The sequence below is a fragment of the Arvicanthis niloticus genome, chromosome X (genome assembly GCF_011762505.2).
Source record: "Arvicanthis niloticus isolate mArvNil1 chromosome X, mArvNil1.pat.X, whole genome shotgun sequence".
In the NCBI taxonomy this organism is placed as follows: Eukaryota; Metazoa; Chordata; class Mammalia; order Rodentia; family Muridae; genus Arvicanthis; species Arvicanthis niloticus.
In genome coordinates this window covers 23,209,304-23,227,589 of record NC_047679.1, presented here as the reverse complement: position 1 = coordinate 23,227,589, position 18,286 = coordinate 23,209,304, and positions in this window count along the sequence as shown.

Sequence of the window (18,286 nt, the reverse complement as noted above, 5' to 3'; positions counted from 1 at the left end):
ATCAACTTCATGAAAAGGAAGCCCACAAATGGGAATCTATGCCAGATAATATATCTGACAAAGGATTAATATCCATAATATAAAAAGAACTCAGAAAATAAAAAGATTCAAAAAATTAAATGGCTCATTTGAAATATGGGCCTGGGACCTTCATAGAGAATTCTGAAAATAAGAAAAAGAATGACTAAGAAACATCTCAAAAGATGTTCACCATCCCTAGAAATTAAGGCAATCTAAAACAAACAAACAAACAAACAAAAAGCATCATTAAGAATTCATCTTATCCCAACAACAAATGCTAGAAGGAGTGTGGTGGAAAAGGACCCCTCATCCACTGTTGATGAGATTGCAAACTGGTACAGCCACTCTGTAAATCATTATGAAGATTTCTCATAAGGCTAAAATTAAATCTACCTTATGTCTCAACTAAGCCACTTCTTGGACTATGCCCAAAGGACTTGACATGATGCTCTACAGATACTTGCTCAGCCATGTTTATTATTGATCAATTTACAGTAGCTATTAAGTGGAAACAACCTAAAGGTCTTACATCCAGAAAAGGACAATGGAATGCACAGTGGAATACTATTTTAGCTGTAAAGAAAAACCAAATCACAAACTTTGCGGGTCAATGGGTGGAACTAGAAAATATTATATCAAGGGGGGTCCCCTAGAACCAAAAAGACAAATGTCTCATTTTCTCTTTCATGGGAGGCTCTTAACTCCAAATCTGAAGATGCAAGTACATATCCTGGAAGAACTGCAGAAAACAGAAAAGGAAAGGGGGGAATTTGGGAGCAGTAGAGTGGAGAATACCAGGACATGCCTCTTTGGGGCTTTAAATTAAGAACACACTTAGAAGACGTTCAGTTGATGGTACTGATCCCTCACCACTGCTCAAGCAACTTTCTTTCAGTCCCTGTATACTAAGAAAAGGGATTTTTCACATATTGTTGTAAGATTGTGCTTTTCCAAGCTAGAGGCTCGTTTTTTTCTGAGTATTCTTTCTTGAGCTCCTTTTGTAGTTTTCTCATTTTGGTAGCTTTTCCATGAGCTTACTTACAAGCTTTTAGGCTGGGAAAAAAAAAATTATAAACAAGATGACAGAATTGGCCCTGTCTTTTGCGAGCTGAAGCACATCTTCCAGAATGAACAGTTCTCAGGTAGTGGCAAGGGTTAGCTGCTACATCCTATTGCTAGTTATGGTTGATGGTGCTGCAGCTTTATATATAGTAAGATAGATATTCAATCTATATTTTAGTTCATCTAAAATACTGCTCATATATACCTTAAAATGTGTCTCAAGTTACTTAGTACGGTGACCTGAGGTGAGCTCCCTGGGCTTCTCACACCACATATCATAGCATCACATAATTTGCATAGCAATAACAAAAGAATTCCTTCAGCTGCATTTGCTATTTCCTGGCACCAGAGTATGATGAGGTAACCTTCCTTGTATATATGATAATGACAGATTTTTCTGTAGGTTTGAAGCTTTCATATTCTTTTACCTTAAGCTTCACAGCTTCAGAAAACAATTGAAAAGAATTGGGAATGTAGGGGGTCTTTAAGCAGTGTCCAGAATCTGTGCAGAGTGAGTTTAGTTATACCTGAGCATAGAGAATTTTCTAGATCACAACTCGAAGCAGTGTGGCTTGTGCAAGATGAGCTCCAGGGGAGAGAAGCAGTGTCAGCCAGGCAGCCTGTCAGTGCCATTGAGTATCACAGCCTGTACATTTACTGAAGGGTCCCCAGGACAGCGGGGAGATGAAGGAAAAAATAAAAAAGAAAGCAGTGCCAATCAGAAATAAGCAGGAGATATAATCTAATTAAAATAGAATAACGGAAGAGATTGCTTCCATAGCATTAAGGATATTTTTAGAAGCACCATGCTAGTATTTTATATAGGAAAACACCCACTGCTCTCACCAATATATTAAAAGTCTCTAGGTGCCTACTTAGAATTGGACATTGGCCAATTTCTTCCTGTTCTTGCTTCTAATAGGAACTTATTACGCTGTGTTTGCTATTTGAAATTTTTCTCCATCTTCTCCATGTAGCTTCACAATGCCACAGATGCTGCTTAGGTGCCTTTCCACCTTGTTACTGTTCCCTTATTCTCAGTTTTATTTCTACTACCTAGAAGCACAGAACACAGCCCACTACTACAATAAAAATTCTATATGTATACTGGAGGGGGAAGAGCACAAGTTTGATGCTGGCTTTTCATAGAGAACATTTTATGAAACAACAGAAGCTCCAATTAAGTGCTGTTCCTACTTATAGCCATTTAATTTAAAAAGCTAAAGTTATTGATTAAAAATAAAACATTAAAAGGCATCCATGGTGCTGGTTCCAGGCCATTGCTGGCAGATCATTTACTCGTGGAGTATAATTTTCCATTTCCTCCAGTACAATGAAACCCTTTATTAAATGCTTTCTCACTGTGGACAGATTGGTTTATAGTTGAAGCAAGCAGGGATTTATAATCCCTTGCTGCTATTTGCTTGCCCTTCAACGCAGACTCTGCCAACACTACACAGATTTATCTCTTTAGCTTTGAAAGGACTTTGGATTTGGTGTGGTTTTATTGCACAAACTGATGTAGATTCAAACACAAGAGATTGTGACAACCAAGTAAAGCTTGGAAGGACTTATTAATTTCAATTTGTTCAGAATCATACATAAGCCAAATGATAGTGAAAGACTTTACCTTCAGGCTGCATGAGTGTACATGCAGCATGGAAGCTGGATTTCTCCATCTTGAGTGACTAAGAAATAAGTCAAGGAAAAAAAAACTGTAAGATCATGTATGCCCTAGTCTTAACAGCACACACCACTTCTGCTGTGTGTATACTCTTTCAAAAAAAAGTGAGTCACTAAGTCAGCTCATATTTATGAGAATGGAAGTTAAGTTCAATAGGTGTATCAGAGAATTTATGAATGTATTTTAAAACCACTATACACTTGCTTTTCAGTCTGCTTATATTTGTCCTTCTATAAATATTAATATAAATATTAATCTTCTACTTTATTCAAATTATGGTTCAAATATTACTACTAAAGAGAGGTCATTTCACCTCCCTTCTATGTAAAATAACCCCCTCCCAAAGCTATTTTCTGCTTGAATTTCTTCAAAGCCATCTATCATAATATGATATTCTATCCTAGATCACTTTATATCTTGTCTCCTCCACTACAGAAAGGTCTGAAGGCAAAAGTTTTTGTGATTTACCCATTACAGCAATGGTTAAACAACAGTTATTCCTAAATTATTTATTCAAGTTTAAGGCAATAAAGTGGGGACTCTGAGTCAGAAATATGATCTGTCTGCTCTGGTTGAGGATGAGCTCTGGACTGAGACTCCACTTTGGGATCACTGCAAAAGAAGAAAAAGAGAAGCACCGGAAGGAGAAAGTTACAAGTCTCTTTGAATCTTCATATGTCATCTCTTCTCCCTTGATGTCCTTCACGGTCAGGAATCCTATCTCCGAGTTCTCATCAAAAAGCTATGTGGCTTAAAGAAGGTAGCATTGCCATAATCTGCAATAGATGAATGGGTGAGTGGTTGTGTGGACAAACATGTAACAATGCAATTATTAAAGTTGCCAAGGGGAAGGTTAACATAAGGTCCTGCGCAGACATAACTGATGAAGTATATGCAGTTCTGTGCAAGCTAGTGAAATTTTTCATTTAGAGAGGCATGTTCAAGAGCTCAGGATCATTTTATACCTGTGTATATAATGCCAATGTCTTTACTTAATGAACTGGACTCCTAACCACATCTCCTAGTGGTTAGGATTTCTCCATGTCTTTCCTCATATCTATGCCACTTCCCATAGAAACCTAAATAACTTATTCTGAACCAATGTCTTTAGGTACATTTTGATCTCTTTGATTGCCCAAGTCTTAACACTAGGCTGAGAACACTGATGAGGTGGAAAAATATGAATCTTGAGGTTTAATAGGAGGGTTTTGAATATATACTGATGAGAAAAATGATTTCTTGGGGAATGACACATAACATAGCAAAATTTCAAGACTCCTCCCGTATTCCTAATGGCAGGGGAAACTGTATGCCTTTTGGAAACAAACAAGCTTGTCTTGGTCTCGAATGCATGTAACATTTATGTGACTCTCCTACTCATGCATTCCAGTACAGTGAGAATGTCTGAAGTGGGGTCATTTACATTTTTAAAAAAATTATTCTTTCCTCACACATTACATTGGACTATAGTTTCCCTTCCCTTAACTCCTCCCAGTTCCCTGCCTCCAACTCCCTTTCCCCCTAGATCCACACACACCTCCCTCTTTTCCCTTCAGAAAAGAAAAGTTCTCCCAGAGATATCAACTGAAAACAGAATAATAAATAAGACTAAGGACAAGCCCTCATATTAAGGCTGGAAGAGGCAACCCAGGAGGAGGAAAAGGGTCCCAAGAGCAGGCAAGAGTCAAAGACAGCCCCACTCCCACTTTACAAACAACCCGCAGATGGTTCTACCTGTTCTTGGACATGGCAAGTGAAGATTTGGGACAATGGATTTCAACACTGAGACATGGAAAAAAAAAAAAACAATCTGGACCAGAAGGAGTTTACAAAGTTCCGTGAAATATAGTCAAAACATTGGGATTTCTTAACATCTTATGTTTTTGATGGGGATTTGGTTTGACAAGACTTGGGCAACAAATACCAAACCTCTACCATACTTCAGAAAGATTCTGTCCTTGTGTTAGCCATATCCTACAATTGTCCTCCATAATGATAGTCCGTGATATCCCTGATGGGTAATTCACAGAGAACCGTTTGCTCCACTGGTGACAGAGAGCTAGGGAACAAAGGCTTTATACAATGCAAGATATAGCCAAGTTCACAAAAGTAGCTTCCAGCACTTGGAAAGTGTGTTTCATATCAGATAAAATTAACCACCTAAATTCAAAGTAGCATTAGTTGACAATATTTTATTGGGAGCATCAAGTGAAAATTATCCAAATGGTATTGCTTAAAATGCTGCATAAAACACAAAAATTTCATGCTTTTTCCTAAGAAATGGGCCATGCTATTCCCTGGGCTCTCACAGAGCAGCAAGACAGAAATTGCCTCAGGGCACACTCACAGGCAGCTAAGAATCCACACCAGGCCTCTGTCCAATGCTTACATTTCTTTTTTTCCCAGAAGCTCATAGAGCACCTTGGCTGACCCTTCTCCATCACCTCCTAAAAAGACAAAAATGCTGTCACCAGCTTAGCCATTAACAGGCACACGATCAATTCTCTGATGTTCTTTAAAGCTGGTTTATATATGCCCCAGAGAAGAATTAGCAAGCATGTCACGTGTGAACCTCATTCTCTTTCAATCTGTCTCACCATGAGAAAAAAACCCTCCAGGTCCCAGCATCTATTCAGAAAGTCACAAAGTTTCCAGCATCCTTGAAGTTTGCCCCAATTCACCTGCAACAAAAACCTCGAAGACACTAGTGAGCTTTTTGGCTCTTGACAGGAGCTATATTTTTTGGTCCACACAAAGCATAGGGGAAGATGGAAGCCCTCCTTCAGGGAGAAGGTTTTAAAGTGTAATCAAATCTGTTACTGGCCTCAGACAGAAAGTCCAGGACTAGCCTGAGCCATCTTCAGTGGCCGACTCTTTTATTTAAGAAGCAGGCAATAATTGATTTGACCTGCTTTATGGAGACAATCTCCCAGGCATGACTGAGTGCTAATTGCTACTAATGAGGTGGCATTTGAAACTGGCTGTGGTCTTCAGCTTTCTGTCTTCTTTGCTCCAAGCAGCAGTCAAGCCACTGGCTTCTAAGTACAGCTTCCAGCAGGCTCTCACCCATAGCAAGCTACCCTTCCCCCAGCTGTTGAAGGTTGTGTTAAGAAGGGCAAATTGCACGGCCTTTCCAAAGGACGATCTGGCTGAATGCACAGCTACTCGAGATGTTCCGGGGCAATGCAGCTCTTGAGGAAATGATTTCTAAATGTTACAAGATTGCTGGAAATTACTTTCATAATGACTTTTCCTGGTTTTGCCCATTTACAAACATCCTTCTTTCTTGCCCAAAGGAAACCCACAAGCCACTTCCATGAGAGAATGTTTTCTTCAGCTTTGCATCAATTCTCTAGTGTTACAAAATTAACATGTAATGCCACCCCCCCCAAATGGTAGTCCCTTGTCAGATTAAGTTGATCTCTAAAAGATCTAAAAACCTCAAGCCTTTGATCATCTGTGGAAGATGAGCAACATCTCAAAGAAAGAAAATGCAAAAATCTAGAGCAAATGGCAGCAACTCCTCATGTAAAGGATTAGGTGGGAAATATCTTGGTCTTTATGATCAGCAGACTTTCCACCATTCTGACTGCCCATAAACCACATCCATATATGGACATGAATATGTTCTAGTATAACTATATGTACAAAAGCATAGTAGAGTTGGATTTTGCCCGTGACCCGTTCCTGCCAACTTCTCATCTTTAGTAATATTTTAACTAATACATCAAATCTGGATATATGCAAAATGTGACCTAAAATGACCTAATTCTGAAATACTCTATGACTACTTATTTTAATAAGTATTGTGAAGATATAATGAGAACCATATTTTGTGTGTGAGCCTTTGTTTCCTCACTTGTAAAAAAAATGGAGGATGGATTCTTTCCAAAATCAACCAAGTAAGACTAATTCTAATCTCAATATTCTGACTATGACTATTTTGTTTGCTTTCTTTTTCGTTCCTTTGATACTGAGAATTGAACCTAGGATATCATGCATGCTAAGCAAACATTTTAACACCAAGCTCTATCATCAGCCCTTGGCTGTATTGGTCAGTTTCATAAGTACAGCAGATGAGAACATAGAAGGTTTCCACATCTTCCACATTAATCCTTATTATTCAAACTAAATGACACTCAGAGCACCTTCTATGAACCAAAACCACCATGGATAAATGATGAAATGAATAAGACCATATGTAGCTCCTACTACCATGGAATTAGCAAAAATACTCAATTTCAAACTAGAATCCATTCCTTTGTGCTTGCTGCCAATGTCTACATTCTTATCTTTCAAGGTCTTTCCTCTGCTATAGCTTTCAATTGTTTCATTTTCTTCAATACTTAATGATTCAGCAAGCACATGTGCTGCGCACCACTATATAACTGAAGTTGTTGCTTAATTTGTTGTTTTTCTATCATGTGGTTTGCTGAAACAGTTTAAACCCTTCTAGTTTCTGTGGATATGGGCAAACTATACATACAACCTAGATAGGCACAAAAGAACTGAAATATAATATAATTGAGACTTATTTGTGCAGTTCTTTTGTGCTAATGGAAGCCAACAAGAAGTAAAAGGTTGAAACGAGAGCCTTGGTGGTGCTCCTACAAGTAATAGTAGAGAAACTATGTTCTATGATTAAGACTCTGTCTTTTGGACTACTTCTAATTTCTATCTTAATTTTACTATTAGCTATCAATGCCAATAAATTCCTTGGAATATTTAATTTAGAAACCATAGGGTTCTTATATTTACCACATATCTGCTTTGTAGTAGTCAAGGGCAAATCTTTTTCTAGAAGTTCAGGTTCCTTTAGTGCAACTAGTATTACAAATGTAGAAGGGAATGTGTTTGATGCAGTAACAACAAAATGAATTTACCAGTGCAGGTACTTTCATATATATATATATATATATATATATATATATATATATATATATATATAATGTTATACAATGACATAAAAGGATCCCTAAATAAATGTGTAATAGATCAATACAACAAACAATGCTTCCTAATCAGTCTAAAAAAGTGGACTCAGGAAGTCCTCCAAAGCATGCTTGATGCTCTTTGGAGATGAATTGATATTAGCCAGTGATTCTCATTGAGTACATAAAAATATTTGAATAGCTATCATTAACAATTTTGTATAGGAAAAAAATGATCTTTGTTGGCCCTTTGGCAACACTTAGCATATGTGCCTCATTAATTGCTTAATTCTACCAATTTGTTTTTTGAGTAAAGACTCTGTAATGAACTCATCATGGTATGATGTATACTGAAATTAGGTGTGGTTACATCACTAGCTTTAACCAAGGAATTATGAGAAGCAACATCATGTGTCTCTTTTAGGAGAGAGCTTTAAGAATATAAACATGCCAGAGACCTGGGTTGGAGGGTCTATGGGCGAGAGACTCTAGCTGAGATCCTAGCAGTATGGAACATGGATCCTGAACTGGACACTTCCTGTAACCAAGCAGAGAGCAGGGCCTATTGCCTATTGTCATTGAGCCTATTGCCTATATGTCTGTGGATCCCATGCCCCCAAATGGACCACCTTATCTGACCTCAGTGGGATAGGGTGAGCCTAGTCCCCCAGCAACTTGATATGTGGGAAGGAGAGTAGTGGGTGGGGGGCATAGAGGTGTGGATGATGTGCAGAGGAGGCATTCCCCTTCTCAAAAGACAAGGAGACAGTGGAATTGGGAGAGGACTTATGTGAGAGGGGACTGAAAGGAGAGGAGGAGCTGATATTGGGTTGTAAAGTGAATAATAAATAAAATTTTAAAAATGAATATAAATATAACCCTGAAAACTTATGAACAAGTAGTTATATATTTATATTTAACTTAATAAATATGCACTTTAGTATACTATGTATTTAAGAAAATGTAAGCATGCACTTTGCCATGTTTTTTGTCCCTGTATCACGCTACTACAAAAATGTTCCATAGCAAAGATGGTCCCAAGTTGAGGATAAAGTGGAACAAAATTCTCAGCCAACCCTCAATTAACATGAAGCTAAAGCAAGAAGCAAAGTTTCAGTGGTTTATGCCTCTGAGTCTAAGGGATAATTTTTACCTCAGCAAAGAAAAGCCTGATCCAGATCAACCCAGTCTATTAGTGTCATTCTTGAATTTAGCAATGGTCAGTTAACTACTATGATACACAAGTCATCTGTAATAACTGGGGATAAGCTGCCAACATTCAGCCACTATGAATGTTGTAAACTGTCTTTTGGAAAGGGGTATCATCCACCCAGTTTGCCCCTATATCTCCAGAGTTTGAAATTATTTTTCCCTTGCTGTGAATTCTAGAAAATATAAAGTTATCTCTATTATAAAGTTATGTTTGCTTTCTTTTATCTAGACCTGGAATTTTTTAGTAAGGAGAAAAAAGAATTGGTGGTAAAGATATTGACTTGAAATTGGATATAGCGTTGAGTTCACTGATCCAAGTAGGTGAAGAAAAATTGAAGACAGCTGAGACATTCTTTCCAAGCTGGTATACAAACCATTCACTTTGTCAAACTCAGTCTTTTGAGTGATAGTATCATATCTCAGGAGAGGTGAGTGTTTTAAGGCACAATCTTTCAGTTAACATGCCAAGTTCTAAACTATAATTTTGTGTCATGTTTTATTAACATCAATTAATTATTATTTTGTGATAACTACATCATAATGCCAATTATTTCCATACACATCGTCCTTTGGGAAATGTGAGGGGGAAAGATGAATATTTGACTGTCTGCTCTGAATAGAAATTTTCAGTTATGTTACTTTTATAAATGTTTTAGTTAATACAAAGCATTGGCACATAAATTTGCTTAACTCATGAGACTACGTCTCAATGAATTGTCACAACCTTAACACAGCTATGAATAACCACCCAGATCAAGAAATAGACATAATCACCACCATGAAGTTTCCCTCTGCCTTGTACCCATTTCTAATCCCTTTCATCCCAAGAGAAACCACTATCCTAATGCTAATAGAATAGATAAGCTTTGCCTGTATTTGAAGTTTATTTTCCTCTGAGCATTATGCTTGTAAGATTCATCTGTATAACTGCCCATGGTTGCAGACAGTTTATTTTCATTATACTCAGTATTGCATAACATGAAAATACAATAGCATATTTATGTGTTTTAAGTCGCCAGGCTAGTGGAAATTTAGGTAGTTAGTATGTTAAGGCTTATTGTGAATAATGGTACTATGAACATTCTAGTGGTATGTTTGTATAGTAAAACACACACAAATGCATCTTTTAGGCATTTATCTAGGAGTGGTATTGGTGCAGCAAAGAAATGTATGTGTTCTTATTAGAAAATACTGAGAAACACTTTTACAAAATGGTCATATGATAGATATCAAAACTTGCCACACTTTTCTACCTCTTTTTTAGTCATATAATTTTACAATATAATTTTTTAGTATCTTTCTTTGAGAGGAAGAATAAGATTTTTGTCCTGGATAATTGTCTTGGAATACTGTTCAATATCTACATAAACAAGCTTGAGCTAGTACGCTGGATGGCAAGGAGCATGTCATTGGGTCAACTCTGATCCCAATCAGCAGCTTCACAGCCAACAACGACATATGTAAAACTGTCATTTGAATGAGACTCTAAGAAAATCTTAAAGAAGCCTTCCCCAACACATAGGAGATGAATGCGGGAGTGTGCCACCATCAACCAAGCCTCTTCTGGATCAGCAGAAGTACTCTGACAATCGTAGATTCATGATTTTCATAAAACATGAAGCCACTCAGCTGTCATGAAGACTTTGGCAACAGTACAAGGAGGTGGATTTTATTAACCCCTTTTATTGATGAGAAAACTCAGTCAGAAAGGCTAGATGGAGTCAGCAATCAAATCTTTCCTGAATCCCAAGTCATTTCTTCTATACATAAAGTAAAAGGTACAAATACGTAAAAGAACTTTCCATCTCTCCAAGGTCTCCTCTACTCTGAGCAAAAGGTTGATCATAACATCCAACACTGGGAAACACTGTCATTTGTCCTTCAGACTTCTTTTCTAGCCCAGAAGCTATGTATCTGACTGTATAAACTATCAGGGAGAAAAGAAAAGAGTTTCTGAAGGTATGCCTTGGTATCACAAGTTTTTTTTTTTTTTTTTTTTGAAACTTTGAAGTTTTGCTTAAAGGTGCATGCATACATTGTTTCCTCCAATATAATTCCCCTTGTGCATGTTGCATTAATTACTTTTCTCACTGTTGTCACCAAATACCTGATAAGAAACAAACTAAAGGTACAGTGCATCATGATGGGAAAGGCATGGTGTCAGAAGTAGCTCTTGGATGTGGAGACAGGAATATAATGCTGACTGCTTGCATCTAAGTAACAGAAAGTAGAAAGGTGACAGGAAGTACAGAGCAGGCTGTAAATCTCAAGACCTCTTCCCTAGAGATCCACTTCTTCAATCAAGGCCCCATCTTTCAAAGGTTCTACCACCCCCTATGCAGAAGCTAACAGTTGGGGACCAAATGTTAAGCACATGAGTCTATGAAGGACCTTGCACATTCAAACCATAACACCCTACTCCTGGCCTCCATAGCTGTGTGGTCATCTTATATTGTAAACTGCATTTAACCTATCTTTAAAAGTCCTCAAAGTCAGATGAAATCATGTTCAGAAGGTAGTGTCTTTTTCTCCTAAATATGAGGAGTGAGATCAGAACAAAAAAACAAGGCAAAAATAAACTCCAAACCAAACTGGGCAAACATCAAACCCTACATATCCATATCTAGCATCTGAAGCTATCATCTGAGTTCCAACAGACTTGGGCAACCCTGCCCATCCAGCTTAGTTGCCTGCACCATTTGAGACCTTTCTTTTAGGCTGACTCCCAGTTGGTATCTCCTGCTTTCCTTACATTTCTGGCATCTCAAATATCCCTGTTTATTTATTGTAACTTGGGTTCTACCTCCCCAGCTTCACTTAGCCCATTCAAGATCCATGCAGGGTATCTTACCCTACTATGTGGTGCTTGGTCTCAAATGCTGTCTGGAATCTTAATGTAAGCCCTCATGGTCCACCATTCTTACATCTTGCATGTCTGAACAACCAGCACTGTATAGTCTTGCCAGCTCAAAATGTGGCCCAATCTCCCTGAGATTGCAATGCTTCTGTGTGTCTTCACAGATAAACCTGGAAAATACATCTCTAATCAGACCTACTCAAACATTCCCAAAGGAATTTCATAACTAAGCTTTCATGTTTATACTCTGGAGCTCTCCGGGGATAGGTTCTTAACTTCAAGAACTATTATATCAGTGTAAAAAGTGTGTGGCTTCTTAATGGTGATAATATCATTATTAATTATGAATCTGTCTATATTAGATTTGTGTGCAACTTTAAACTCACTCATGCTCCATTTCCTACCAAACTGCATAATTTTTCTATCTTTTGGCTCTATTAGATTTTTTGCTCTATCAAGAGTGTGGTGAAAAAAAAGTGAGCAATACCCATGCCATAACCAAAATAAGTTGCCATTTGGAAATTCTCTTTACCACACAATTTTGTCCATTACTTTTGGGCTCAGCCACATTCAAATGTTTTGGACACTGGCAGAACATGGCCAAGTGCTTTGCTAGAATGTAGCATAAATAGTTTATAGTCCAGTTTTCAGTAGCATCCTTGTTCTCCTTTGATCCTCAGGAGCACAGGCTTCAGTAACCACACTTCTGCCATCATTTGGCTCTTCAGAACTCCCACAAGAATTATTCAGTAATCCTTAAAGCATTCTCTATCCTGCAGTTTCAAACCCTTCAATACCGCAGTCTACTACAGCTCCTTTAACCCACATAGGCAAGTTTTGCACTATAGTAGCAATAATTTCACTTCTCGGCACCTTCTGCATTTGTTACTTTTCTAATTGTTCACACAGGATACCAGACACAAACGAACTTAACAAGGATGTATTTCCATTCACAATTGAGGGTACAGACCATAATGGTAAGGATGGCATGGTGACAGGACTGGCTCCCAAGTGTGAAGGCAAATCCATGAGGCTATTTTCTCATATATCAGAGGAGCAGGGAAGAGAGACAGGACAGGAAGAGGGGCTGGACCTGTTCTTCGAGATTCACTTCTTTTAGATAAGGCCTCATCTACTAAAGGTTTTACAGCCTTCTAAAACATTACCAGCAACCAGGGACCTAGGATTCAAACACTCAAGCCTATGGGGAACATTCTACATTTAAACTCTAACATAGGTTGGCCCGATTTTATTACACTTGATATTTACAGATCCCTTGACCTTTAACACTCATCTTTTATCACATTTCTCAGTATAAACTTTGTCTGAGTTGATGCCAATATCATGCACATGTAAAAAAGGCTATGACAAATGTCAGGCTGGAAGAGCCAATTTTAGGCATACTGAAAAGGTTTCGGGCTTTATGCAGTAGGAAACAGAGGTACATCATGATCCTTCAAAGAAAATGGCATGTGGGCATATAATTTTGACAAATTTTAAATATTTCTACAAAAGAACTGACAAACAGTTAGCAGAAGACGACATGAAAGGGTCAAATCTTTCTCCCATTATCAGGCATTTCTGTGCTAGTCACATCTTTATTCCAAATAGCAGGTACTAAAAAGTACTAGATTTGTTTATAAGGATACGAGTATTAAAATTCTAATAAACATTGATACCCTTCTCTTAGGGGAAATTTATCTATCTTTTACTGAGTAGTGAAAGATCAGGATATATACATAAAGCTCGCTCTCTCTCTCTCTCTCTCTCTCTCTCTCTCTCTCTCTCTCTCTCTCTCTGGGGGGGGGTGTCCTGAAAACTTGACTGGGGGTGCCAAGGGACTGAAGAAAAAGCAGATGCATAGATCCTTATGCACATAGATGCTGGGATCAGGTGGTCTGTGTGTGCTCTAAAGGAACTGCACAAACTACTCAATGACCTGGAACCTCAGTCTGTTTATTATGTACACCTCTAGAGAGCATTTCTTGTCTCAGCAGAAGGCATCTAGAAGAATCAGCTCAAGGAAGCTACCTTTTGCACACAATGTCAACAATCCCATTCAGACCAGAGGAAGACTATGCCTGACCTGTAAGTAGGGAGGCTTTACAAGTTACCCAGGGGTCTGGTACTTGGTCCTTGACAGGGCTTTCTTCATGTTAATAGTACACATTCACTCCTGACATCACATGCTACTTCCAGATTCACTCATGGATTTCGGGGTTCCCTACCTGTGTGTGTGTGTGTGTGTGTGTGTGTGTGTGTGTACACGTGCATTCACGCATGTGCATGTGTCTATGTGTCTGTGTGTCTGTGTGTTCTGACAATATAACAATATTTATATTTTTTATGTTGGAATAACTATTAATATTGTTCCATTGTTGATACTGTTGATTGTTCCTACCATGACAACTGGCATACCACAACATTATTTTTTCTTTCATAGCACTAACCAAATTAGTCTAGGAAAAAGTTTCCAAAATGTTACTAACCACCCATCTCACTCAGTTGTTAAATATCTCTATTCTGAGCACTTCAAAAATACAAAGTGAAAGTAAGCTATCTTCTTCCATTTTGAGAAGGAAGGATAAAATAATAACCTAAAAGCCTCACATAAGAGGTAGAAGGGACTGTGTGCTATTAAAACCAGAAGGCTTTCAAAGGGGAAGGATATAATTTTGATAAAAAGCTGAGGACAAGAAAGGAGAGATAGAGCTGAGGAAAAACTAATTCTAAGCAGATATATTAAGATGGGTGATTTTCAGCTGGTAGTGGGAAAGGCATTCACAAGAAACAATTATATTAACTAGTGCAGGATGAAGGCTGGAACCATGAGAAAGAAAACTGAAATTTAAGACTAACAAGCCAGAGGAAAAGATTAGGAAGCCATAAGCTCATAGTGTAATGGAAAACTTTTAGGCAGACAGTTGAGTAAGTATTGATATTTTAGTTAGATACTTGCAGAAGAAAAATCTGACTAAAGTGAGCAGATTGTTTCAAAGAGCACAGAGTTTTATTATAAGTTGTAAAAAGACAACTTAGAAGAGTTACCATGGGCAGTTGTCATAGAAATTAGGAGATATGTTAGGAAGAAGAAGGCCTTTTAATAACAGAATTAACTAAACTTGTCCACTGAGGTGAAAGGAAAGAAATTAAACATGATTCCAAAGCAAAAACTTATGTGACTAGGTGAAGTGTGGGTCCATCAACAGGCACCCTTCACTTGTAAAGGGAAAAGGTGACATTTCTGTGATCAAATCAAAGTTTGGGACTATATTGAAGGAAAACTTATTTTCCAAATCTCAGAAATTATATTGGAAAAGAAGAGCATGCTAGACGACTTGGGTATCATCCAAAAATATAGCTCAAATAATATTACATCATGAAAATTAAATATTCTGAGTCATCTAGGGAAGTGTGAAAAGGGGAAGTGAAGTTTTAATAGGCCTATAGCAATTTATAGCACCAAATAAAAAATGACATATATATATATATATATATATATATATATATATATATATATATGTTGTCTAGGAAAAACACATCGTTGATCAGCAATGAGAAAAATTCTTCTGGGATTCTGTCCAGGAGCACAAATCTTTCTTGCTTGTTGCTTCAGGCTCTAAACCTCCTTCCTAATTTTGGGGCAGCTCCCAGTTCCTGCCTAGTTCTCTCCAGTTCTTACTTCAAAACCTGGCTCTTTTTTTTTTTAATTTTCCAATTCATCAGGTTTCAAAAAGAAGCTCGCATTCTCTTGATTTTATGCTCTCACTCCTTTTTGCTGGCACGGAACTAGATAAGTAACAACTAGAAAGAATATAGTAGACTTCACATGAAATCTTTCAAATGTTGACATTCATTATGGCTGATCTTCATGCAAATATCAGGTTACAACATATTGGAACTGGTTTGTACTAGCTCTTGGGAACCAGCTGTCAAACTTTGAGAAGTTCTATCTATGAGCTGGAGATTAAACATAGTTTTTTTTATTAAAACTAAAATTGTATACATTGACATCAAATAAGTTATCAAAAGCAAACGTGATATTCAATTATCTCCTAAATGTCTTACTACCATCCATGTGATTTAAGTTTTTTCTATCTATTTGCATGGTAGATACACCACTTAATGTTGTGCTGCTGGGTTGCTAGGCTGCTGTATATCACTCTTGAGCTCTACATGCAGTGGCCACCATGGCAGAACTTAATGCAAATTGTAGCTTTTTCATTTTGCTTAGCTCAGTGGTTCTCCACTTTCCCAATGCTATCACCCTTTCTTATATTTCCTCATACTGTGGTGACCCCTAACCATAAAATCATTTCTGTTGCTACTTGATAACTGTAATTTTGCTACTGTTAAGAATCATAATGTAAATATCTTTGGAGACGGAGGTTTGCTGGAGGCATAGATTCCCACAGCTTGAAAACCACTGCCTTAATCAGCCCTTAATAATTCTGCAGCACTAAGGTCTGTCAGATGATCCTGGGCCAGAAGGCAGAAGAACAGATGCTCCAACGTTATATAGTAGAGGGAGTGTCCAGGTGTTCAGAGGTCTCTATAAATTGGCTAAGTTTTAGAAGCTATGCTTTGTGCTTCCCACAATTATAGTTAACTCAGTCATTCTGGATTTCTGACGGGGTTGAAAACTTATAGCCTCATAGCCAATCCTGGCTATTTACCTTGAGAGAAAAGATTTGAGTGGATGGTCGTCAGCTGACATTCATCCTAAAGCCAAGGAAAAAGCCAGGTTCAGAACTAAGTGTTTTAGTTAGGATAGATGACAGAGGTTCTGGTTAGTCAACAAAAGGATGGACTGGGTATTAGGACTATCTTGTACCTCACTGGTACAAATAGGGATAATTATGCTCTAATTGTATTTTGAGAGAAAAGTTTCATTTTAACAGGAAGGGTGATATGTAGGAGGAGCTAAGGTAGGAGGAGTACTGAGAGGAAGAAAAGGAGTAAGAAGAGGAGAAGAAGAAGGAGAGGAGAAGCTAGGTGATGAGAGAGAGAAAGAGGGAAGACAGGGAGGCAGATGTTCACGTATCTACACCAGTCAAAGATAGTTGATATATCTAGGTTGGGTAGTGGGTTACACCTCTGATTGAGCAATACCAAACTTATAAAGCCTTTGATTAACATTTTTTAAAAAAAAATGTGTAAGTGCAAAAAGGAAAAGAAGGCATGGGATAGGGGTTTTCTAAGGGGGTAAGGGGTAAAGGGGATGGCATCCGAAGTGTAAATAAAATATCCAATAAAAAAAGGAAAAAAAAGAAAACCACTACCTTAGAGATTTAGTTCTTAAATATCTACTAGTTACTAGTGCTCTCATGTGTATGCAAAGGCATGGCAAAAGCATCAAATCATAGATGGAAGCATTTGGATAGAGTGTCTGCTCCATGCTGATAGAGCAACCCTGAGCAAGTCAGTAAATATCTCCTGAGATTTTGATAAAAGGTATCTTGATACACTTTTCCCTGGATGATGGGTCTTGAAACCATTGTATGTACATTTAGCCTCATGAGAATTCATCTTCATCATTTCTCTTAGGAATTAGTCTGCCCATGTGTGTCTTGGTGGGGCAGTTTACCAAGACATTCCGAATGAAGTCTAACACATTTAAGTTGTAACTGCTATGACGTATGATAAGATTCTTGATGCTTCTAGAATCAACACCTTAACCTTTTCTTGGTAGCATATGGTCTACTCAAGAATGTTCTTATATCCTAATTTTATGGAGGAATCATGACCAACAATACTAAGAAACATCTAATACAGTCTCATTTTCCTCCTAGAATCAGAAGAAAGCTTCCCAAACCTTGTCATGAGAACATTGTAATATCCATATATTTTAGATAAAATTCAAGGAATGCACATGTTTTCTAATAAGGGAAAGGGAGGGTATATGTATAGTGAAATATATAAAGCAGACTATAACTATTGTTAGTAGGTTTATGAGCTAGAAAAAAATACCTAGGATGAAATTTTTCAAACCAAAAGAAAACAAATATATATTGCAAGACTGTAAAAAATGATTTACATTCTACATGATGACATTTTGACAAACCATCTGTAAAATATATTTTGATGGGTTTTAGAGCCCATGTTTTAAGTCTGGCAAGTACATTCAAGTGATTTGTGTCAGCTTGTATGATTGGATGGCTGGCCTGCTTAATTTTACCACCTGTCTCTGTCATCAGTTCTTGTGAACTCTTATTTGATGAAGAATACTATATACCTTCCAAATACAAAACAATGTCTCATTTTTATTTAGAGACTCATGTATATTTCAATTTACAAGATTTTGGTAAAAAACTAATATAGTTTATCTGTTCATACAGTTCTTTATCATTTGTGTAATAAAATATTGTTTCTTCATTAAAAAGCATAAAAGAAAACTGAATGTACTCAGTAGATTCAAGACATTCAAGAGACAGTTAAAAATTCAGACACTTGAGATACCATTTTGATAATTTCTGATTCTGAAAATGGTATACATTATCACAGTGAATACCCAAATCC